General features: G+C 42.6%; 1 protein-coding gene, 1 long non-coding RNA gene and 4 other non-coding genes across 6 annotated transcripts in view; 1 reads left to right on the plus strand and 5 right to left on the minus strand.

Moving 5' to 3' along the window:
* The window catches only part of LOC128629030 (E3 ubiquitin-protein ligase TRIM35-like), an 88272-nt gene that overhangs the window by 18802 nt on the left and 48696 nt on the right, over positions 1-20774 (minus strand). The window lies entirely within an intron of this gene.
* Positions 120-191, minus strand: trnaq-uug (transfer RNA glutamine (anticodon UUG)). Its single transcript has one exon. It is a non-coding gene; the product is annotated as a tRNA-Gln (tRNA).
* trnaf-gaa (transfer RNA phenylalanine (anticodon GAA)) lies at positions 327-399 on the minus strand. The gene has a single exon. It is a non-coding gene; the product is annotated as a tRNA-Phe (tRNA).
* trnaq-uug (transfer RNA glutamine (anticodon UUG)) lies at positions 1666-1737 on the minus strand. The gene has a single exon. It is a non-coding gene; the product is annotated as a tRNA-Gln (tRNA).
* On the minus strand, positions 1875-1947 carry trnaf-gaa (transfer RNA phenylalanine (anticodon GAA)). The gene has a single exon. It is a non-coding gene; the product is annotated as a tRNA-Phe (tRNA).
* Positions 17473-18873, plus strand: LOC124627484 (uncharacterized). Its single transcript, XR_008393367.1, has 3 exons — positions 17473-17673; positions 17796-18000; positions 18131-18873. It is a non-coding gene; the product is annotated as an uncharacterized LOC124627484 (long non-coding RNA).

The raw sequence follows: 20774 nt of genomic DNA on the forward strand, positions 1-20774 counted from the left end.
AATAACACCATTCGCACAGTTTCAGTTGTCTGGGATGTTAGAAATAACTTGGTGCAAACTTACATTTCAGATGGGGCAACTTGCCTGCTTTATTACAGAAACCTCAACAAACTCAGAGCCGGTTCCACCGAGATTTGAACTCGGATCACTGGATTCAAAGTCCAAAGTGCTAACCATTACACCATGGAACCAGACAAGCTTAAGAGCTGTGATTTTCCCAGCCAATTACTGCCACGTACTGGCCGACCAGCAACTACAGTCTCTGGCATCCAGAAAGTACCCCGAAAGGTCAGAGTAGGCCGTTGTCATCAAAACATCAAACCTAATGCCGAAACCCGGGACTGAACCAGGGACCTTTAGATCTTCAGTCTAACGCTCTCCCAACTGAGCTACTTCGGCTGGCTCTTCGGATGAAGCTTACGTTTTCAGCCACAAATTTGGATAAATCTCTCTTCATTAGGTTTTTCTCGGCAACATCCTACATAGAGCAAGCAAGAAGCTGCCACAATCGGAACTCGGGTCTAACCTTACCCCAGCCATGATATGTCAGCCAGTGAGCACATGGGCTTAACTGCACGAAGCACAAGTTTCAGCCTTGGCCGACATTCATCTTCCAAAGAAGTGGTTCCCTCGTCGGTTTTACAATTGTTCGGAACCCGAAAGTCTTTGTAGGTTCCACCGAGATTTGAAATCGGATCGATGGATTCAGTGTCTCCCAGCTGAGTTGTTTTGGGCAAGGCGCACAAAATCAGCACTGTATCAAACAAAAATCGGAAACGGTCCATGTACATCTGGACTGGAATTTTGTACTTAGAGCAAGCAGGAACCTGTCACCATCAGTGTTCCGGTCTAACGTTCCCGCAGCCATGTTACTTCAGGAAAAGTGCACATGGTCTCAACTTCATGGACCAAGAATTCAGCCATGGCCCATGTTTATATTCAACAGAATCGGCCCCAGAGTCATCTTTACAAGAGATTCGAAATGCGATCACTGGATTCAAAGTCTCCAAAGTTGGAATCTCCAAAGTTATTTCGGCCCATGCACACAAACGCAGTACTGTCAAACAACAAAATGAAACGATCAATGTACGTTATCATTTTGGTGGACTACATCCCGCATAGAACAAGCAGGGAAGCACAAACCTTAGTTTAATGTTCCCCCACAACTGATATTTCAGCCAATATTCTTCCTGCAAAGTAATAACACCATATGCACAGTTTCAGTTGTCTGGGATGTTAGAAATAACTTGGTGCAAACTTACATTTCAGATGGGGCAACTTGCCTGCTTTATTACAGAAACCTCAACAAACTCAGAGCCGGTTCCACCGAGATTTGAACTCGGATCGTCCAATGCACACAAACGCAGTACCATTTGCAAAATGGTACTTTGCAAAATGGTAATTTGCAAAAACAACAAAATGAAACGATCAATGTACGTTATCATTTTGGTGGACTACATCCCGCATAGAACAAGCAGGGAAGCACAAACCTTAGTCTAATGTTCCCCCACAACTGATATTTCAGCCAATATTCTTCCTGCAAAGTAATAACACCACATGCACAGTTTCAGTTGTCTGGGATGTTAAAAATAAGTTGGTGCAAACTTACATTTCAGATGGGACAACTTGGCAGCTTTATTACAGAAACCTCAACAAACTCAGAGCCAGTTCCACCAAGATTTGAACTCGGATCACTGGATTCAAAGTCCAAAGTGCTAACCATTACACCATGGAACCAGACGAGCTTAAGTGCTGTGATTTTCCCAGCCAATTACTGCCACGTACTGGCCGACCAGCAACTACAGTCTCTGGCATCCAGAAAGTACCCCGAAAGGTCAGAGAGTAGGCCGTTGTCATCAAAACATCAAACCTAATGCCGAAACCCGGGATTGAACCAGGGACCTTTAGATCTTCAGTCTAACGCTCTCCCAACTGAGCTACTTCGGCTGGCTCTTCGGATTTTGGATAAATCTCTCTTCATTAGTTTTTTCTCGGCAACATCCTACATAGAGCAAGCAAGAAGCTGCCACAATCGGAACTCGGGTCTAACCTTACCCCAGCCATGATATGTCAGCCAGTGAGCACATGGGCTTAACTGCACGAAGCACAAGTTTCAGCCTTGGCCGACATTCATCTTCCAAAGAAGTGGTTCCCTCGTCGGTTTTACAATTGTTCGGAACCCGAAAGTCTAATGTCTAATCGGCCGATCCCGATCGTTAAAGCTTTATATAACTGATATGTAAGCTTTCTGTTGACCGTCACTCTTAACCTTTTTTCAAATAAAGTAATACCACAGATGTTGCCTTGGTTATATTTTTTATAGTTATGTTGTAGATTATTGTTTTAAATGAGAATCAAATAAATAAGCACAACAGATATTCATTTTACAATGAACATTTTAATAGACTTTTAAAAATACACTGAAAATGGTGAATTTTTCATTGTTTCTTGAGACCTCGTAATACTTCCATACTGGTGATGACATGACTGCAGCACTAAAGTTTAATGTCCTCTCATGTTTTACATCCTCAAATTGTGATCAGTTCATGAGATTGGCCAAATTTAGAGACTACCGAGTGAGTCATAGAATGTGATTATCGGCCGATACTGATTGGCGGCCTATCGATCGGAGCATCCCAAGCATTAGTGCTTTATAATTGTTGAGTGTTTCAAGTCTGTAATGCTCAACTTGGTTCATGCCATATTTTCTCCAAATACCAAACATGTCAAACATCTCAAATTTGCAGCCTTGTTCAGAATGGATGTTTGTTGACACACCAAACTGATAGAACCAGTTCTTCACTAAGATATCAGCTACTGTCAAAGCACACTGATTTTTGTGATATTGTTTGGGTGTACTTAAAGAATACATCAGTGAGTTTTAGAACATTCTCCCTGCTGTTACTTGCTCATTCCATAACAGTAAATCTCTTGCCACAATCTCTTGGGGTTTCGATGCCAGCAGGTTTCCCATAAAATAACAAATGTTAGGTTGACCTGCTTTAGACAAAATGAATTGTTTGCACTGCTTGCATCACAGTTGAAATAGTTTCTAGTCACAGTAACATTGCTTTCATGAGCTTGAGGTTTTGCTTTATTCTCTGGTGGCCTGGGCATCATGGACACTATGGAATAGCTCTCTTCACAGTTCCTGAGAAAGAATCAGCTGCAAGATCTCTCTCTGTGGTGAATAAATTAAATGACATAAGGCACCTTCCTTTTGTTCAAATCACTGTCTCACTGTCACACCAGGTCTTAGATGTAATTGCTGTTGACAAGGTGTCACCATTTCCATTAACACATTTTGGCCAGTGTGGCAGCAGGGACATAGTTGAGTGTCTGTTGTGGATGGAGAGGAGGCAGGTTGAACCAGAAGTTAACGTGATATGATTCCCAATTGTGTCTGATTACCGCCAGTCTACTTTTGTGTGTGTCTTTGTGCTTTCAGTGTCACAAGACATAGAGAGTGGCTTAGCTGGTGCAGCTTGCAAGACAAGCATGCACACACATGCACCCACAAACCCACACCCATACATGTGCGTATGAAAGTGAACCTTGAGCTTGAACAGGGTGAAAGCCGTGAGCTAGTGACAGCCCCCTTTTCTGTTGGTTTGCATTTTTCTGATTGAGTTTTGGAAAGTGCCCTGGAAAGTGCCCTGAAAAGTGCGGTGAAAATATACGTGAGACAGGAGCTCTGCTGACATACCACCTACCCCCCGAGTCTCCCTCCACACACATCCACACTGGGGTTCTACAGTGATGCCGAAACTGGAAAGACATCACCATGGAAGCCTCCCAAATAAAGGACTTCACCAGCCAGCACCAAACCTAACATCAAGTGATCCTCAACCTGTGGCATGAGCAGCCCACCATATCTCCAGCTGCATTCCCTGTCACCGGTCTACACATGACACTCACCAAGATGGCCTCCATGGAAAATCCAGAGGCCTTCTTGCAACCTTTTGAGAATGCGTCAACCGCGTGGGAATGACCAGAGGAGAACTGGATTTTTGACTCCTCCCCTTGCTATCAGGGGAAGCCTTGATCGCTGCCCAGCCGGTGCTGTCATGTATGCACCCGGAGGGTTCCAGCATCAAGAAGCCAGTCTTGTAGCACATTGACCTGAGGAGCACCGCTAGCTCTTCTGGTCACTGTAGCTCCCTGAGGTCAGCCACTCCTTTGCCTACTTGCAACAGCTGAAGGACTCCTGTCACTAGTGGTTGATGGCAGAGGAGCAGGACACCGAACAGGTTATTGAGCTGGTGGTACTGCAGCAATTTGTTGCTCGACTCCCGGCAGGAATGGTTTAGTGGGTCCAGTGCCATCAGCTTGCGTCCATGGACAAAGCCGTTCAGCTGTTCAGGATCCCTTGGCAGTGAGGTACTGGGGTTCAAAAACAACCTTCTATTTCTCCTCTGATATCCCCAGCTCCCTCTCTCTCTACTCAGGTAGAACCTTCCACACCCACCAGGACTGGGGCAGGTATGCAGGTACAGCAGGAAAACTGGGCATTTCCAGGATCAGCATTCCCTCATGGAACTGGGAACACTGATCCTGATCCCTGACACGCCACAGGCTTCCCCGGATCAAGCAAGAATGTGCTGTGTGTCAGTGAGTATAAAGGAAGTACACATCAGTCTTTGCTGGACTCAGGATGTAATCAGACCACCATCCATCAACACCTGTTTCAATGCGGGGCATTGGGAAATGCACGATTGGTGAAGATGAGGTGTAAGCATTCATGAGTATCCACTGGTTCTAATCGTCAATAAATGGCAAAAGCATTGACTAGATGTGGCAGTTAATCCTCACATGACTCATCCACTAATTCTCAGGACAAACAAGTTTCAAGCATCCATACATCCATTTTCTGTACTGCTTATCCTACATTGTGTCACGGGGAGCCTGGAGCTTATCCCAGGTTACTTGGGGCACAAAGCAGGAAGAAACAGTAAGAGAAATGTTTTTGGATGGGTCCTGCAAGCAAGGCATTATGTGGAATGTGTGCAGCATTGGCTGGGTAGGCACATAAAGGGGACATGAAGGATGGGGAGGGCTCCACCCTTTGCAAGGATCCCTATCACATAACGCTTGGTAGGCCATGTAGTCAGTTTCAGGCAGAAACATGGCTTGGTGGGCCGTCTCGTCAGTTTCTTACTGGAAAATGACTTGGTGGGCCGTGCCACCGACCTTAGGCAGTAACCTGGCTCGTGGGTCTTACACTGGGGCTCAGTAGATGAGGTCGCCACGTTGACCTCTGGCTGGAGCTCTGCAGGGGAGACCACCTCATGTGTCTCAGGCTGAAGCTGTAGAGATGAGGCCACCACGTGAGCCTCTGGAGGGTGCTCTGCAGGTGAAGCCACCACATCATGGGGCTTTCAAAACCATGAAATGGAGCCGGGGTGTCCATGAACAGCCAATGGAGGAAATGCACAGAATCCAATGCTGGCATTGTTATCCCAGCATAGTTTCCCTCTCACCTTCCTGCTGCATCCATGGGGGTGGCTTATTATTCTGTCACGTAAAAAAGGTGGAGATGGGCAAGCAGGCGCATGCAAGTCCAGTAAAAGGCTTTATTTAAAGAGAGGCAGGCAGACAAATCAAAATCATTATCCGAAATGTAATTCACGGAACAGTCAAGGGTCATGTGATGTACAAACAGAAACAACAGGGGAAATCCAGAAACACAAGTCAAGAAACCAAAAGCAAGATCAAAACACAAGGAGGCAAACATGGAAACAATGGCACTGTAATGCACAGGCGGTGAAACACTGAGGCAATACTACGTGCGTACTACGTCACGCTACGGGCTGCTGAGCGTACTGCTCACTCTGAGAAATCTCTGACAATCCCCCTCAGGGATTGCCCTTTGGAGCAGTCGTGCAACAAGTCCCTGAGACATGCCTTCAACCAAGTTAGAATAAATTGACGGTCAGCAAATCCAGCCTAATGTTGGACTGTCCAACACGTAATTTTTTTGTTATAATGGATAGGTTGTATCAAGTGACTCAGGACACTCAAACCAAGGAAGAGAGGGCCCAATTGTTGTAGGGATTGTAATATATTGTACTTATGGTATTGTAGGGCACCAAGAGATGGTATTGTAGCGAACCAAGAGTGTATGTATGTAATTAGTTTCATTGTTTACTTTTTGGTGGAGAAATTTCAACCCTGAAGAACAGTGGAGCGAATCAGGTCAGAAGAGAGTCCAGAAGCTCAAAAAAAGTTTTTTAAAAAGTGTTTATTATTCCATAGAAAAGAGAGAAAGTATACTCTCAGTGAATCTGATACAAGAGCAATTCAAGTAACAGACTGACTTTAACCACAAATACATCACTTCATATACTTCATAATATGACTAAGTAATATGACTAATACTTCATAATATGACTTCATAATACTTCATAATAATGACTTCATTATATACTTCATAATATGACTTCATAATATGACTAAGGTACTTCATGACGATCTTCATGACACTCCGGCAGCTGGTGAACATCACAGGGACAGACCTGTCACGGGCTGAGGACTTAGCAGCACACCTGGTACTATGGTCCCTACGCGTTGTGAATAAGCTCCTACATCTCTGGAGGTCCACCCTAACGTCAGAGGAGCGTGCTCAACAAAACAAGCGGGACTGGGCCTACAGAGGAAGAACCTTTTCCCCAGCTGGGCATCGCTCCAGACCTAGATGGGTGTAGGGGCCCCTCCTGGAGTTCAGAGGTGACATGAACGTTGAGACAGTGTCAGGTAAGCTTCTGTACAAAGCCTGCGTGAAAGTTTTAAATAAGAAAAAACTGAATGGGAGGGTGGACACCGCATGATGAAGTGTACTGGGTTTTAATGATGAGTTAACGATGATTTTAACGTTAACCACCGTGAACCAAAACATTTTCTGACCTCCAATGGAGGATTTTACATGGAACTGTTTCTGTGAATTCTTTCATCTCCATTTTAAACCCTGAGGTCACACAGGAATGTCCGTTCTGTTCACAGAGAAAGACTGTTTTTCATGCGTTTATACATTGCTCCAGGTTGCAGCTATTGTTTCTGTTTTTAAAACAATGACTTGAGGTCATTTTATGTGGATTTTACTTTTCAGATTTTTATCTTTGGTTTTAAGCATGTTAGAAGAACCAGATTCAAGTGTCAGCTGATCAAGTTGATCAAAAATGGCGATATACCCGAGCAGAAAACACAAAGTGGCACAGAACACAGACTGCGATGCCATAAAAGTTCTCTCCAGACTGATCAAATCCCGGATTCTGATGGATTTGAACGTTTACAGTAGTATGGGAGACGTGGAGATGTTCAAGGCGGTGTGGTGCTGCGAGGAAGCTCTGTGTTCTGTAGTGGAGGGAGAACTTTGTTTTACGCCAGCATTAGGCTGATAATGTTCTTAACGACTATCCGTTGTTGCGCTGACTTATTTATTTATTTTATTTATTCATGGTTTTTCTTTTTAATGCTCCTTTAAATATTTATTTATTTATTTATTTATTTATTTATTGCGTCACCTTTGACTTTAATGTGTATAGTGTGACGTTTGATAAATAAAGGATTGTAAAAAGTCAAAAGTCTCTCTCTCCCTCCAAGTGTTCTCTCTCTCTCTCCCTCCAAGGGTTCTCTCTCTCTCCCTCCAAGGGTTCTCTCTCTCTCTCCCTCCAAGGGTTCTCTGGCTATCTCTCACTGTGTGTGTGTGTGTGTGTGTGTGTGTGTTGCATGCTGGGAGTGTGTGAGCGGAGTACGGAGTGTTTCTGAGAGCGATTTAAAAAAAACAGTTGTTTATTTCTGTTACTTTCTTAATTTTTCCTTTGTGTTTTTCCTTTCTTTTCCCTCGTTACTCGACTGAAATTAGAACATGTACAGAAGTTTCTATCGTGTGCCCGGGAGAGTTTAGACCCTGGGATGGCGTCTATACCCGGGCAAACACCACCTAAACTAACACCCCGAAATGGGTGCAGGTGTGTACCAGAGCCTGGAGTGACGGTAGATGACTTACTTGTAGTTATGGGAGAGCAGGTAGGATTTGATCATGTAGTTTCAGCCTCACAGATGAGAGAATACACCTCCTGACCAAATTATAGACTTTATAAGACAACAACATACAGAAGACTTTATCATCCTAGTGGGAGGTTTTAATTGTACTCTGGATTTTACACAGTGTAGAAACAGTGTGAAACCCCATGCAAGTGTTTAACCAATGTTATTAAAAATCTAGACTTATCTGATGTATGGAGAGAACATAACCTGATCACACGTCAGTGTACGTGGGTAAAGATCAGTAACGAGAAGATCTCTGCTGCATGGCTGGATAGATTATATGTATCACGCAATGTGAGGAATAGAGTCTTAAAGTCAAAAATCTTCCCCACCTCAATGTCTGATCATAAACTAGTTACCTTGGAGTGTACCCTACGAAAAAAAAGCATAAGAGTTGTCATTGGCATTTCAATGTCAAATTACTAGAAGATAGAAGTTTTTATGAAACTTTTAAGCTATTTGGGACTCATGGAGGAGCAAGCAGAATTATTATGAAAACTACATTCAGTGGTGGGAAACAGGGAAGGTACAAATAAGACATTTCTGTCAGCAATTTCATCATATTCTATGTTCTGTATAAAAAAAAGTCATTGGAATGTCTTGAAAGAGAAATTATTGGCATAGAACAAAGTATCAATAAAAAGGACTCTGTAAACCTCAAAGATCTAACTTGCTCAGCTCGATTCTAAAAGAATGAGTGGAACAAGCTCTTGTAAGAAGTTGGTTCTTAACAATGAAGGACATAGATGCTTCCGCTTCTTTCTTTTTTAACCTGGAGCATACGGAAGGACAAGAGAAATTGATGTACTGTTTAAAGGATTGTAATGATCGAGACACCTCTGACCAAATGGAATGCACAAAATTCCTGTGGATTTTTACTCAAATTTATACACCACTGAGGAAGGGGAGTAGAAGACGTTCCTGATGGTCATGAAGAGCTGTGGTCATCTGCATCTAAGGGCAAGAAATAATTTTGTTGTAAATAAGCATTCAGATAAACAGGTAAAAAAAAAATAATCTGTCTTACAGTACCTTTTCCCTTTTTACTCTGTGGAAGAAAGAATGAGGAGATGGTGCTCTGTTTCGTCACAGGCATTTCCATCTTGGTTTGCGTAAAATTCAGAGCCACTGCCATGCTGTAGCCTCCGGACCGAGCCAGTGGATTCAGGAGTTTAGATATCGGTCGTGCCAGTTTCTGTTAGAAAGAAAACCTTTTCAAAAGATTGCTTACATTTTCACGCCGAAGGTGCGGCATTTTTACACCAGGCGCACTTATTATTGAGTACACAGCAAATACTGTGATTAAATATATATACACCGCCGCTGATTCATGAAGCACAGCCAGGAGGTCCGTGATATTTTTTTGTTGAAGTTCTCACACTAGTGCACAGGTTCGCAACCCAGCTTTTAAAATTAAAGACTTAATTTTAGTTTTTTTCTGCGCAGACAAGGCATTTGTATCGCTTCATAAAAATTGGGATTAAACCACTGGAGTCACATGGATTACTTTTATGACGCCTTTATGAACTTTCCGGAGCTTGAAAGTTTTGGTTACACGGACTGTATATGGAGGGACGGAAATCTCCCAGGTTTCATTAAAAAACGTCTTGATTTGTGTTCTCAAGATGAACGAAAGTCTTATGGGTTTGGAACGACATGAGGAGGAGTAACCGATGACAGAATTTTCATTTTGGGGTGAACTATCCCTTTAACTGTATGACTTGCGGTCACTACATATTACACACGAGGTTAATATAAGACATGTATAGTATTTAGATACTCTAAATATACACATAAAAAGGTACCAAACTGTACTTTTCCTTGAGCTAATACCATCAAACCTACATCATTTGTATGTGTTTTTTTCACCTTCACCTTTTTCACCCTCATAGAATTTGTAATGGTTTTAATGGCAATTGTATTGGTTTCAATGGAAACTGTAATGGTCCCTGTGGGTCTTTACTGGTAATTTGTTGCCTTCAAGTGGTGGCATGTTATGTCTAGTGGATACCATTACGGACAAGTAGTGGTAATGGTTTTAATGGTTAGCTGAATGGTTTGTAATGGTATTTGTACTGGAAACCATTAGAATTTCAGTGATGGTTTCTATTGTGTTTTTTTAGCAAGGATGCAAGGTACATAATTGGCCCTTAATAAATGGCATGTTATTGGTTAGCTGATGGTTTGTAATGGTATTTGTAGTGGAAACCATTAGAATTTCAGTGATGGTTTCTATTGTTTTTTGTGTTTCTTTTTTCACAAGGAACATAATTCACCCTCAAATAAATGATATATGTAGATATATATCATTATTTATTGTTTTTAAACAACTTTTTCCCCAGGTAACAGATACATAATAAAGGGTAGATACATACAGCCTTGATGGTATCACTATAGCAACAAGGAAAGGACAGTGTGATAGATTAGGATTTGTGAGAGAGTAAGAATGTCAGTGGGGTGATACTGATCTGTAAAATCAATGTTAGTGTGTGGAAATTTAAAACGTACTCTCTGTTTCTTCGACCTTAGTTCATCAGCGTCCAGCCAAACTCCACACTCCTGCTCTGAGGAGAGAGCTTTACATGTCTTACTCTTACTGCTCTTCATGTTTCTTCTTCACCTCACACCACCCAGCAGTGGCAGCTTTTCTACCCCGTTAACCTTCAACAGAAAAAGATTTACTCACTGAGCAGTCTTACTCATTTTCTGCGCAGATAAGCGAACTTAATCTGTCTAAAAACAGAGCAGTAGTAGGTCTGACCAAATAAATAAGCTAGTAATAGTGCACTCTAGTTTTCCCGCCCAGTATTTGTTTGAAAGTCTTCGGGTTGCCAAGTTCTCCAAAATTCCTCTTCTTTTTTCTGTATACATTTACATCCATTTTGTGGTATTGGCTCCCTCTTCAGCCTATTAGGCTATAACAACATTAATTGAATATGCACCAGGGGTGGAAAATATTCAAATTGAATACTTGTCCTCTAATTTAATTACATTTCCAAGTTAAAAAAAACAAAACAAAAAAAAAAACGTTTTTTAAATAAAAAATACTTTTTGTTTCTTAATGGTATATCTTATGTAGGAAGGAACTGTTCCACAACCTTCCAAGCTTAACCCCAGGGCATAAAGACTTCTTAGAAGCTGGACTCACTTACAAAGAAATCACAGCGGTGGCACTGGAACTATCTGTGGGCCATACACCTGGAGTTGACAGCCTGCCTGCCGAATTTTACGAGGCTTTCTGACCCGTTCTTCCACATGATTACTTCAGAGTTCTTCAAGTAAGCAATACTGAAAAAGATCCTTCCTAAGAGAGTTCAGCGTGCGGTTCTGACACTGCTTCCTAAGAAGTGGGATTTAACACTCCTAAAGAACTGGAGACCTGTGGCGGTCTTGTGCACAGATTACAAGATTATCTCCAAATGCTTGGCAAACAGACTAAATGAGGTGCTGCATGCAATTATACATAAAGATCAGTCTTATTGTGTAGAAGATAGACCCATTGCAGATAACTTGCATTTAGTAAGAGACTTATATGATTGTGCGATTTAAATGGGGTTCTTGTCAATAGACCAAGAGAAAGCCTTTGTTCGGGTAGAACACACATTTATTTTCGATACCTTAAAAGCTTTTGGGTTTGGTGACAATTTTATCTCCGTGATAAGGTTGTTGTACGCTGACTACGTTTACATGGACAGCATTAATCTAATTATTGACCTTACTCTGATTAAGATAATAATGTGATTAAGGTGTTTACATGATCTTAATCTGAAGGTGTTTACATGGGTCACTTTTAGAATACTCCTGTCATGTTCCCGTTTTACATGTTATAGAACATAATTAGATGAACAGCCCGCTTCATTACGTCACCGCGCCACGCCGTCCGACGTCCCTCCAGAATTTCACGTATCAATATACAGTATCGTCTTCGTTATGGTACCGTATACAGTTTTGGGTGTTTTTATTTAATTTTTTTACGAACACTTTAAGTGCAGTTAATTATTTGTCATGCTGTGTGTGCTAATAGACAACTGCTTGAAGCGGTGGGTGTGTCCCAAATCACGTAGTTACCGTCTATATAGTAGCCGAGATGCATGTATTTTTCCCCACTACAGGCCTGTAGTAGGAAAGTATGCGATTTGGGACACAGCCGAACTCTCTTGTTCGCCGTAAAACGTAAAACTGCCGTGTGTGATCGTGTCCTGTCGCAAAATGCGGTGAAAACTCCCACATGACGTTCATAATGTGATTAAGGTGTTTACATGTCTGTAATATACGTCCAGAATGCGACTAAAACAGGAATACTCCACCTGTCTTAATTAGATTATTGCTTACTTCGATTATTACCTTAATTAGATTAAGATAAGTAAAAATTGCTGTTTACATGGTAGTTTCTTCATTAGAGTATGGTCTTATTCGGATTAAGAGTGGATTATTGTTGTCCATGTAAACGCAGCTACTGATGCTACTTTCATGATAAAAATGGCTGGTGGCCTGAGTACTGCTGTGAAAGCCCAGAGGGGGAGGCTGTCCCCTCTCGGGTCAACTCTATAGTATATTCATTGAGCCTTTGCTACATAAACTTAGAAAAGATCTAATGGGTCTACACGTCAATTTTCCAATCTCCCAACAACTAATTAAACTATCTGCATATGCGGATGACGTCACGGTCCTAATTAGAGGTGAAGGTGATGTTGAAGAGGTAAAATGCGCTCTTGAGTGCTATGGAAAGGCATTATCATATAAAGATAACTGGCTTAAAAGTGACGCTGCGTGATGTGGCAGAGTCACTGAAAGTCCATTACTTCCCGGTGGCCTGCATTGGGGAAGGGCAGGTTTTAAATATCTGGGAGTTTTTGGGGGACAAATGAGTATAGACAACAAAATTGGGAGGGCCTGCTGGAGAAAATACGTGCGCGACTGTCTCGTTGGAAATAGTTGATACCATTGTCATACAGGGGAAGGGTGCTGGTATTTCACAACCTCATAGCCTCTTCCCTTTGGCACAGAACAATGATCCTGCAGCCTCCAGAAGATCTCGTGAGGCAAATACAGAGATTGGCTAAAGGCACCAGTGCTGTATCTACCCAGACAAGAAGGAGGACAAGGCCTAGTAGATGTTGGGTCCAGAGTGAAGACATTCAAACTCCAAGTGGCGCAGAGACTTCTCTACAGGCAGGATGTGAGCTGGGCTGGGATAGCGTGCACCTTACTGAGGAAATCAGGTAATATGGGTCTAGATTGCCACTTGCTCTTGATGGACGTAAACAAGATGGATCTTACAGGACTAACACCATTTTATAGATGGTTAATGAAAGCATGGACACTTTTGGTGTTGTCCCAGTAATAGCAGCGGGCTGTGTGTAGTGCTCTTCTGCATTATAGAACAGTTACCAATGTACTTTAATGCTTTTCCATGTCTGTTTTTTTGAGTGAGAGTGCGCGCTACGATACTCAGTGTCCACTGGTTCAGTTTGTTCTGACTTCAGTCCAAACCTGACACCTTCACATTCATCAGGCACTTGGAGATGTTTTGGGCTCAGCTGGTGCTTTGGGAAATGGTATAGACACGGGCCTATGTGCTGTTTTTGTGGGCAAGGGGTCTCACTGGGGACGCTATTTGGAATGCTATTGTGTAGCTGTGCCTTTACCATTTTGACTCTTGTCCTGGAGTCAGGATCATACTGCTGGCACTGGCAGTGTCAGGTTCTTTTAAGAACACACTTACACATGCTACGCTACTCACGGTAGGCCATTACCATTCCGTTTCTTTCCAACAAAAAACAAGCTTTTTACTGCATTAAAACTCATGTTGTGTTTCAGTAAAAGGAAATGCTGCATCCATGGAATTGTCATTGCCATGTCATTGCACATAGGATTAAAACAAATGCTTTGTTTCTACTTATGTTGCTTGTAGCATTTTAAGATATATTAAGGTGTAAGAGGCTGTGCCACACCCCGCACAGCCAGCAGAGGGCAGCAGCAGCACACAGTGAGAGTAGCCGTGTGGGGGAACTCAGTTACCCAGATTTCTCATGGCTTATTAACCGGGACTGCCTGCACCTGCCAGGCAGGATACTTAAGGCAAGACTTTGACACTTCTCCTTGTCATACCTTTGCAGAGGAGTGACTGGTATGGTATGTCAGGGCTTTGCATGAGGTAAGAGTGAAAGGAGAAAGAAAAGGTGTAAGAGAAAATATAAATTAGAAAAGAAACAGGATTGGAAAGTGGAGGAAAAAGAAAGATGAAAAATTAAGATCTAAGACAACTGAAAAGAATGAACTAATGTAGTTTTCATCTTTAGAATTATAAATATTGTGAATCCTGAAGATCGCCAAGTTGTGAAAGATCACTGCTATTGCTGACTTTGTGTTCCTATCTAATTATGAAGACTACGTTGTTTTGATTTTGCCACTTGTGTGTGTGGTCTTTGTTTAGTGTTCCCCACCTTTTTTCTCCTCACTCTGCACTGTACTAAGTTCTGTCCAATCAGTAGTAAGTCCACCTAGTGGCAGGGTAGAAAAGCATTTAATTCAATTTTATTTGTATGACACTCTTTACAATAGATGTTTCAAAGCTGCTCTACAAAAATATCAACAGGGTATACAGATATTAAAAGTGTGAATTTATCCCAACTGAGCAAGCTGGGGGCGAGGAAAAACTCCCTAAGATGTTTTAAGAGGAAGAAACCTTGAGAGGAACCCGACTCAGAAGGGAATCCGTCCTCATCTGGGTAACAGCAGTTAGTGTGAAAAAGTTCATTATGGATTCATATGAAGTCTGTTTGGAGAAGCCGTAGTCCCAGCAGTCTGTAATTGGAGTAGGTGAGCGCTCCATCCAGAGGTAGGACATCTGAAATGTATCAGGAAGGTCTGGAGAGCAGAAAGGATCAGGATCTCTAGTATCTCCATGAAGTCGCGTGTGGCTCGACAGAACTAGAGAGAGACAGAGAGAAAAGATTGGGACTGTGCTTAGCGTAACAAAGTCTAGTCAGGGTTGGCTTGAGTAAACAAATACGTTTTAAGCCTGGACTTAAACACCGAGACTGTGTCTGAGTCCCGAACACTAACAGGAAGACTGTTCCATAACTGCAGATCTGTCATGCCTGCTTTCTGCTGGGCAGCACTGCGAGCAATGCTACGGGCAATACGGCTGGATTCCCCTTCTGAAGGATCAGTGCTAAATAAAAAAAAAAATTAATATTTCACATGGATTCATATGTTTACAAATTGTGGATTCTATTAATTGTGTCGACAAGTATAAAACACGCTTACCTCGACTGACCAGCCAGCAAATCCAAGAGCTGACTAGCCCTCACTGCGTTGTCCGCCTGCTTCATGCGGTAATGTTTCATTTTCACTTAGGGGTGTACTCACTTTTGTTGCCAGCGGTTTAGACATTAATGGCTGTGTGTGGAGTTATTTTGAGGGGACAGCAAATTTACACTGTTACACAAGCTGTACACTCACTACTTTACATTGTAGCACAGTGTCATTTCTTCAGTGTTGTCACATGAAAAGCTATCATCAAATATTTACAAAAATGTGAGGGGTGCACTCACTTTTGTGAGATCCTGTATATAGGATGAGAATGGTGTCCACTTGTTACTCATTCTTTTTCAGCAGAAGGGCTGTCCATCGTCACTGAAGACTTTTGAGTTTGTTCCTCATATAGAAGACACTTCACTCTGTTTTGTTCATATTCTTATTCTGCTCCTGCATTTGCTTGATTTTTTTTCTTGGTGATTATAACATCGTGTCCTTAACTGCATTTTGTGTTACTGGTGTTTTCTTCCTTGTTTCCTTAGTCGTGTTTTTCAACATTGTCCTTCCTGCATCTTCCTGATAGATCTGCTTTACTGAGTAATGGATCCCATTCCGTAAGTGAAGATACATTTTCATTAGTCTACTTGCAACTGTAGAAAATATTGACTCTAAAAGTCCTCCCTTCTATGTACTTTTTAATTAAAACCCTTTTAATGTGTACTAAGGCTTGGAAAAACTTTTCTCTGAATAAGATTTAAATGAAGTGTCTTTCTATTTCCAGTAAATTCAAAAGGAACTACCTTCTCTGTCCTGTCTGCAAGAAGATCTGGGACTGCCTGTCAGTGCATCTGCACAGAGTCTGCATGAAGACCGATCCTGAAGAAACCATTGAAGAAGTAGTGGAGAGGGCGACGGCGGAAATGCGTATGCTTCTGGCAAAAGGCAGGGTGATTAATTACGACCGGCTGGGTCAGATTTTGGGCTCTGCTGACCCAATGAGCAGGTTGGTGGAAAATCTTTTCAGTCCTTTGAAAACTTCTGGTCTCCTTCTGTCTGAAATGTATTTACAGGCAATCTAAACCTTGTATCTAAACCTTGCCTTCTTGGTTTTTGAAAGGCTGATTGAGGAACTGGAGAGTCGCTTTTTGGTGGTGACCGATGTGCCCCCAGCACTACCTACTACCACTGCAAGGGCAGAGCCTTCCTCCTCCAGAGCCACACAGCAAACAGAGTTGGACAGTGAACAGTCAGAGAGCTCCTGTCAGCGGTGGAAGAGCAGTTTTGAGACCTTTCAATGGCGAGAATCTCAGTTTTAATAGCTTTACTGATTGTGTTTTTGAATAATCGTCAGACATATGCAGTTTTATAACCAAACACTTTCCTCATTGCAGTAACCCTGGTGTGCAGTGGACCAACCCGGTAAGAAAGCTGATGGCAGAGAAGGGGCTTTACAAGAAGCACTCTATCGACCATGCATTGCTGAAGGGTTTTTCTTCATTTTTGTGGAAAGACCTTCAAAACCCTAAACAGGAGGTGAGTACTACCATAAAAACATTTTAGAGTTGATTAAAAGTTTGATATCCAAGAACAATATTTTCACAATGCAAACTAGTCATGATGACAAGGTCATCTAACGTGTCCTTTTTTCCAGGTTGAAAACGTTGCACGTTTTCTGTGTTACATGGACCCACGGGCTCCGTCCCTGGAATTTGTCAGAGACAGAGAAGACGCAGCAGTTTCTCAGGGAGCTGACTGATGTGGGGCTTTCAAAGCAGCTCAACTTATCTACAGGAAAAACCTGAAAAGGTTGGTAGAATTTGGTGTTTTCTTTTTCATATTAAAACTTGCACACACAAGAACTTAATTGTGCTTGAATACATGTACATACTTCTTACTTGTGCTTTCCATACAGATTCCTCACCTACCAGACCATCAACACCAACCTGAGGCATGATGACAAGGACCTGCATACAGACTGTAGGGAGTTCATAGACTACCTCGGACTGCTGCAGAAGAGCTGCAGTGAGAAGGTCAGCGAGGAGATTACCCAAAAAAGGCAAGTTTATTTTTGCACCCATTTGACTGATTTACACCACATGTATGTGAGCACTGTGACAAATAATATTATGATCTGTTAATGTTTGATCTTTTTCACAGGCATGAGAGGTTGACAGCAGATGAAGAACTGACAACGCATGACTGCACAGCTGTGTTCAGGGCCACGTGTGTGCGGCCAGGACTCCGGTCCTGCATCAGGAAGCGGAAGAGGGAAGATCTGGATGGGACTGAAGAGAGATTCTTCATCTCATCCGCGCGTGGAAGAATACACAATCCCTCCAATGACCTCCGACGGCTGCACATAAGGTAAGCTGACCATCACGATTCATTTCACACACACTATGTGCGGCGTCTGAGGGTAGATGTGTTTTATATGTATATAAATAAATAAACATCAAATTAATATACGGTTTCAACTTGCACTTTAGGTATGGCGTCAGACCATGGGTGACCAGCCAGAGAGCACGCCGGGCCTTCGAGACAGCCACCAAGAGTCTGACTGACACAGAAGTATCTGGTGGCTGACTACGTAACACATTCGACTGCTACAGCGGAGAAACATTACCGCGTGAAGCGGGCGGACAACGCAGTGAGGGCTAGTCAGCTCCTGGATTCGCTGGCTGGTCAGTCAACGTAAGCATGTTATATATTTGTCGACACAATTAATAGAATCCACAATTTGTAAACAAATTATCACACACACTTTGACCACTAGTCTTGTACTCTTCTCCTAAAAAATCATTTTTACATTTTTTTTATTTAGCACTGATCCTTCAGAAGGGGAATCCAGCCTGTAGCATTGCTCGCGGTGCTGCCCAGCAGAAAGCAGACACGACGGATCTGCAAACGGATCTTGAGTCAGCGTACGGCCGACTTGTCGAACAGCACCCGGTGACTCTGGGGGGTGAGGCGCCAGATAAGACTCTGCACGCTGAAATCTCAGCTAGCTTTCAGCGGAAGCTGTACGAGCAATTGTTTGAAGGCCCAGATGAAACTGCACAAGCAGCATTTTCACTGTATTCACAAGTATTTTTTGAAACTATATTTAAAGATATTTACCAAGTAACATGAAAGATTGTTAGTTAAGACTATACTTGACAACTTTGAACATGGCATGTTTTCTTGATGGCGCCCTTTGGCCCTCGTCTACCCAGTGAGGAAAAGGTCAGCAAGTGGAGGACCAACATACCCAGTGCAGCCCAGTTCGTGAAGAATGGAAGCCCCCTGGATCCATGGACACAGCAATGGACGCTAAACAAAGCCGGACACGCACCAGGACCCAGAAGTGAAAGGACTTCTTGTGACAGAAGATGAAGGGCAAGGGCATTATTGCAACGTAAAGATTTCTGGCTGGCGCGGTGGTGTGTGACCATCACGGGCAGGTCATCACAGCCTCAGAGGGACACAGAGCTCACAGCACTGTAAGTGTGGAGGACGGTCTTCAGGTTTTTTTCGAGAACATGAATGGACAGGCTATGTGCATCTATCAAGACTCTAAAATCATGAATCATGCATCTAATATCATTAGCATCTAATATCAACAGGGTTCTGTTTTAGGCCCACTGCTCTTTACTTTATATATGCTACCCCTAGGTCAAATTATTCGTAAACATGGAATTAGCTTCCACTGTTATGCAGATGATACACAGTTGTATGTTTCAGCGAAGCCAGAGGACAGACAGAAGCTTAGTAAAGTAGAGGATTGTGCAAAGGACATTAGACACATGTCACATGGTTACTCTGGATGGACTTTCTGTTTCATCATGTGCAGCAGTTAAAGACCTTGGAGTGATTATTGACTCCAGTCTATCATTTGATGCTCATGTAGAGAATATTACTAGGATAGCCGTCTTTCATCTCAGAAATATTTCTAAAATAAGAAACATATTGTCACTACATGATGCGGAAATACTAGTTCATGCATTCGTCACCTCTAGATTAGATTACTGTAATGCCTTACTGTCTGGATGTTCCAGTAGGAGCATAAACAAACTCCAGTTAGTCCAGAATGCAGCTGCTAGAGTCCTAACTAGAACCAGAAGATACGACCACATCACCCCGATATTATCAATACTGCATTGGCTCCCAGTAAAATCTCACATTAACTATAAAATACTTTTATTAACCTATAAAGCACTAAATGGTCTCGCGCCACAATATCTAAGCGACCTTTTGGTTTTATATGATCCGCCACGCCTACTTAGATCAAAAGATGCAGGCTATTTGACGGTACCTCGAATAGTGAAGGCTACAGCAGGGGGAAGAGCTTTCTCTTATAGAGCCCCACAGTTATGGAACAGTCTTCCTATTAGTGTTCGGGACTCAGACACAGTCTCAGTGTTTAAGTCTAGGATTAAAACGTATTTGTTTACTCAAGCCTACCCTGACTAGATTCTGTTCTACTACTTCGCAGTCATAATAATCTTTTTTCTCCCTCTCTCCTTTCGCCGAGCCCCACACAAATTTATGGAGATACTAGAGATCCAGATCCCTTCTGCCACTGGATGGAGCTCAAATCTTCTTTAATTCCAGACTGCTGGGACTACGGCTGCTCTTAACGCCATACAGACTTCATATAAATCCATAATGAACTTTTTCACACTATCTGTTGTTCCCCAGATGAGGACGGGTTCCCTTCTGAGTCGGGTTCCTCTCAAGGTTTCTTCCTCTTAAAACATCTTAGGGAGTTTTTCCTTGCCACTGGATAGGTGTGTTCTCCACTTTGTGTCTGTCCGTCCTTTGAGCTCTCTCGAAAGTTCGTTTTTTATACAGAAGTTGTACAATTGGTCTTTTGTTATCGTTGAAAAGGGGATGTTTCTAAGTCTTGTGTAGGAGAGAAGTTGGCCTGCACCATCGTCGTCTGGAGCTTCACTGGGAGTTATGTACAACTCTGGAAAGGACGTTTGGTCGGGATCTCCAGTCATGTAGTTGTTTATGAATGTTAGTAGGGGTGTGGGGAACGAAGCCTTCAAAGTCCTTACCGCCTCCAATCTCTTTGGAAAGTTGGTGTACTTGTATCCACTCTCGCTTATCCTGGTCAATAAGATCTCCCGCCTTGGCTACTCCTGCTGAGATGAAGGCAGTGATCTCGCTTCTGGACTCAGTTTGTTCAGGGAACCAGGTGTTATAAAAAAAGTGGCTCGTTCAGACCGTAATGATCTTTTCGTTGCGTTCTAAGCTGAGCCCAGATTTTAAAAACTGTTCCGTAATGGTGACTGACAGAAGCGGCCTTTGTGCCACTATTGGACATTAGGAACATCTGTCTGTCGAGTCCCATTCTTCCTGCAAACCTCAGTACTGCGAGCCCAAAACTAACCCATGGCACAGTGCTTGGACAGTACAACAGTTTCTGAGCAGTTTGTAGTCTCAGGGCCTTCACCTTGGACTGGAGATGGATCAGACTTATC

The sequence above is a fragment of the Ictalurus punctatus genome, chromosome 24 (genome assembly GCF_001660625.3).
Source record: "Ictalurus punctatus breed USDA103 chromosome 24, Coco_2.0, whole genome shotgun sequence".
NCBI lineage: Eukaryota > Metazoa > Chordata > Actinopteri > Siluriformes > Ictaluridae > Ictalurus > Ictalurus punctatus.